Source organism: Capsicum annuum, chromosome 12 (genome assembly GCF_002878395.1).
Source record: "Capsicum annuum cultivar UCD-10X-F1 chromosome 12, UCD10Xv1.1, whole genome shotgun sequence".
In the NCBI taxonomy this organism is placed as follows: domain Eukaryota; kingdom Viridiplantae; phylum Streptophyta; class Magnoliopsida; order Solanales; family Solanaceae; genus Capsicum; species Capsicum annuum.
The window spans coordinates 24,783,697-24,788,955 of record NC_061122.1 but is presented as its reverse complement, the minus strand read 5'-3'; positions in this window follow the sequence as shown (position 1 = coordinate 24,788,955).

The following is a 5,259-nucleotide window of genomic DNA, read 5'->3' as shown; positions in this document are numbered from 1 at the left end:
ACTAATTTAGTTTCTACCTACTTCACAAAGCTAAAAAATCTTTGGAGTGAATATAATGTTGTATTTCCAGCTCCATTGTGTACTTGCCATAAATCTAAGGACTATGCAGATCACTTGTATCAACAAAGGCTGATTCAATTTCTAAGTCATTTGAATGGCTTATATGATCAATCCTAGAGGCAAATTTATTGAAAGGGATAACACCTACCCTTAACCGGGCATATACAATAATAGTAGAAGATGAGATTCAACAGCTAGATTTTACTACAACTATAAGTGATAAGACTTATCCTGTAACAAAGTAAGTGCATAAAAATCCTACAACAAACAACTATGGAAGTCAGAGTTTCAAAGGGAAAAAATATGATTACTTTCATTTTACTAGGACATTAGAGATACATACTATAAGTTGATAGGATACCCTATTGATTATAAGAATAGGAAGAAAAGAGGTTACAGTGGTAACTCAAAAGGAAGGTTTGGTGGACATCAGTTTCTTGGTCAAGCTAATAATCAATTCTCAACCCATAATTTTACTGGACATCAGGTGATGATGCAGGACAAGTGGTTCCATCCAGTAGTCAAGGAAGCAAAAATATTAATAGTGTTGTTATAGCTAAGGGGCAATGCTTCTTAGGTGAAGAATATAAACAAATTATGGCCTTGTTAAACAAAGACAAGTAGGAGTTCAAGCAAGTTAACATGCCAGGTATAAATACTTGCTTGTTTTCTCATGTTGTTTCACGTGGTTGGATAATAGATTCTAGAGCAACATATCATGTTGCAGTACATAGAGATGTTTCTTCTCAATATCATAAGATAGATAACAATAATTAGGATAAGGTAAATCTTTCTACTGGAGCTAAGGAAAATATTACACATGTTGGAGAAGCACAGGTCCTTAAAGGTGAAGCTTTTAAGCTTAACTTGCTGTTAGTGTCCAAGATAACTAAGTAGCTCTCATGTTTTGTTTCATTCTATCCTGATTTCTATGTATTTCAAGACCTTTATAGTGGGAAGATGAAAGGTATTGGTAAGGAAAGATGAGGATTATACATCCTCAAGAATGTTTATAAAGTAGAATAGATGCACAGAGATAATCAAAAGCTGGTTGCAGAAGTGAATTTACAAGATTATAGTCTGTGCCATAAGAAGCTTCAGCATCCTTCTCCTCAAGATCTGAAGTCACTCAGCCTATTGAGACACACAAAAGACTTAGAGGCCTTAAATAAGTGTCATGTTTGTCCATTAGCTAAACAAACTAGATCGATGTTTCCTACAAATAACTCTGCAGCTGAAAACTATTTTGATGTTGTGCATATAAATCTTTGGGGGCCTTATAAAATCTCAACTTTTGATAAGAAATATTATTTATTAACTGTTGTAGATGATTACAATAGTTATACTTGACTTTATTTGTTACAAATAAAATCTAAATATATTGTAGCTATTAAGAACTTCCTGAGAATGATTCATAATCAATGTGATGCTAATAAGGTTCTTCGGTATGATAATAGAACATAATTCCTTAACTCTAAATGTAGAGAGTTATTTTAGTCTTTAGGCAAACTATATTAGAGTAGTTATCCTTATACACCATAGCAGAATGGTGTTGTTGAAAGAAAACATAGACAGATATTGAATATTTCTATAGATATTAGATATCAAGCTCAAATGCCTATCAAATTCTAAGGACTAATTGTTAAAATTGCATTTTATCTTATTAACAGACGACCCTCTTCTTCTGTTGGAGGTAAGATTCCTTATGAAATATTATTTTCCAAAGTTCTATCCTTAATATATTTAAGAATTATTGGTTACATGTGTTATGCTTCAGTAGTACCAGAAGGTAACAAGTTTTTAGAAAGTATTAATGGGGTATTGTACAACTCAAAAGGGTTATTTGTTGATAGATTTGACCATTTATAAGTTGTTTGTTTCCAGAGATGTTCTGTTTCAAGAGAATATGTTCCCTTTTGCAGAAAAAACAACTTCAGAATCACCTATAGATTTCCTTAATATTGATGCAGGTATAGCAGATCATGGAACTGTTGATCGTACTGCAAATTGTCCTACGATACCAGACTCTCAGGATTAGGTTCTTAAGCTACCAGTAGAGGATATACCTCAGTCACATGTACCAGTCAGTACATCAGATGATGTACCTTCTAGTTCACTAGATGTAGATGCATTAACACCATTGTCACCTACAACTAATGCTCTAAGAAGATAATCTAGAATAGCTAAACAACCTACTTGGTTGATGGATTATACTTCACTAGGGAAAAAGAAAGGGACCAGATATCCCTTAACAAGTTATATATCCTATGCTAATACTACTGCAGGTTATTAGTGTTTTGGATCAAACATGTTAACACTGGTTGAATCTTAAACTTATAGCCAGGCTATCAAGGATAAAAGATGAATTAAATCCATGTAGCTTGAGATCAAAGCACTTAAGATAATCATACTTGGGAAGTGGTTGATATTCCTTAAGATAAGAACATCATAGGATCAAAATGGGTGTACAAGAGTAAATCTAAAGTTAATGGGGAGGTGGAGAGGTTTAAAGTAAGATTAGTAGCCAAGGGTTATGGTCAAGAAGAATGGTTAGACTATTATGATACTTTTTCCCCTATGGCTAAGATGGTTACTTTTAGGTGTATCATTGCATTGACAGTCTCAAAAAGGTGGTGTATGTACTAAATTGATGTCTACAATGCCTTTGTACAAAGTGATCTGGATGAAGAAGTCTATATGGAAATGCCAGATAGCTTTAATGCAGGAAAAGAAAACAAAGTTTGAAGATTAATCAAGTTCTTATATGGACTTAAACAGGCTTCAAGATAGCGAAACATCAAGCTCACGACAACCTTACTTCAAGCAGGATTTACTGAGAGTACACATGACTATTTTCTATTTACTTTAAAAAAGAAAAAAGGGATGGTTGTAGTCTTAGTATATGTGGATAATTTTCTCATTACTGGTAACAGTGTTAATATGATAAATGAAGCAAACGCAATCCTGCATCAACAGTTTAAACTCAAAGATTTAGGAGAACTCAAATATTTTTTGGGAATTAAAGTGTTGAAGTCTACAACTGGAGTCATATTGAATTAGAGAAAGTGTATTTTGGAGCTTATTTTAGAGACAACACTTGATGGTGATAAACTATCTCCTACTTTATTAGAAGCTAATGTTAAGCTGACCAGGTACCACATGTGATGTTGTTCTCAAGGACATTACTTCTTATTAAAGACTTATTGGAAGTTGATATGTGCAACCATAATCAAACCTTACACTAGCTATGCAATGCAAAATTTAAGTCAATTATGAAACAACCTATAAGGTCTTATTTGGAAGTTGCTAACAAGGTGATCAGGTACTTAAAAGGAACAGTAGGGTAGGGTGTTCAGCTCAAGGCTCACCCCACTGCAAATCTTTTATGCTGGTCTGATTCAGACTGGGTAGCATGTCCAAATACAAGAAGAACTATCCCAGTCTATGTGGTGTAGTTTGATGAAATCCTTGATATCCTAGAAATCCAAGAAGCAACGTACAATATCTAGTAGCTCATCTAAATAAGAATATAGAAGCATGGTCTCATCTTTAGAAGAAATCACATGGTTGACAGGTTTGTTTACAAAATTGAATGTGCCTATCAATAAGCCTATTACACTTTTCAGTGATAGTAAGTCTGAAATTCAACTAGCAGACAATCCTATCTTTCATGAAAGGACAAACATATTGAGATTAATTGCCACTTTATAAGAGACAAAATCAAGGAAGGGCTTGTGTAGATTTTGTATGTTCCGACAACTCATCAGGTTGTAGATATCCTTATCAAGAGCTTGACTCAAGACCAATACTTGCATCTTCTAGGCAAGCTTGGTGTGCTTAACATCTTAAACCTTCCATCTTATGGGGGAGTGTTAAAATGTACATTGTAGCACTAGTTTTTTTGTTGAAATAAAATTATTTTTCTCTATTTTATTGATTTATTGTTCACCTTCTAGCTTTGGTATTTGAGTAAATCCTAGCTGATTAGTTAGTTAAGTAGTTGCACAAGTTTTTAGAGGTGGTTATTAGAAGGTTCTAAAAGATAATGTGACACTCATGTGAGGCTATAAATACTCATCATAGCAGTCACATTGTTGTAATTTTTTTGCTTTTGAGTGAAGCTACTTTCTTCTTCATTGCATGAAGCTTTTCTTCTGTGTGAGTGTGAGTGCTACAGAATATTAAATTTTAACATGGTTTTAAAGCTTTCAATCATAGAATTCTAGAGAATAAGGTCGATTGCATTTTTTGAAATTTTCATTTCTACAAAGTTTAGATCTCTGTTCTATAGATTATAGGGTTTTTTATTTCTATAGACTATAGGTATAGCTACTTGCTTGTTACCTCATGTTTTTTCACGTAATTAGATAATAGATTCTGGTGCCACACATCATGTTGCAACACATAGAGATGTTTTCTCTTACTATCATAAGATATATAACACTAATTAAGATATGGTAAATCTTTCTACTAGAATTAAGGTAAATATTACACATGTTGGAGAAGCACAAGTCCTTAAAGGTGAAGTTGTGGGGGATGTATTATTTTTGCCTGACTTTAAGCTCAACTTGTTGTCAGTTTCCAAGATAACCAAATAGCTCTCATGTTTTATTTCATTCTATCTTGATTTTTTTATGCATTTTAGGATCTTTACAGTGGAAAGATAAAGGCGATTGGTAAGGAAAAAGGTGGATTATGCATCCTCAAGAATATTTGTAGAGTAGATGAGATAAACAAAGATAATTAGAAATTAGTTGTAGAAGGGAGTATACAAGATTGTAGTCTGTGGCACATGAGGCTTGGGCATCCTTCTCCTCAGTCTCTAAAGTCACTCAACCTATTGAGACACACAAAAGACTTAGAGTCCTTAAATAAGTGTCATGTTTGTCCGTTAGATAAATAAACTAGACTGATGTTTCCTACAAGTAACTCTAGAGCTGAAAAACGTTTTGATATTGAGCATATAGATCTTTAGGAGCCTTATAAAATCCCAACTTTTGATAAGGAACCTTATTTCTTTACTGTTATAGATTATTACAACAAGTATACTTGGCTTCATTTGTTATAAGTAAAATAGGAATGTATTGTAGCTATTAAGAACTTCTTGAGCATGATTTATAATCAATTTGATACTAAGAGAAAGGTTCTTAAATCTGACAATGGAACAGAATTACTCAACTCTAAATGTAGAGAGTTATT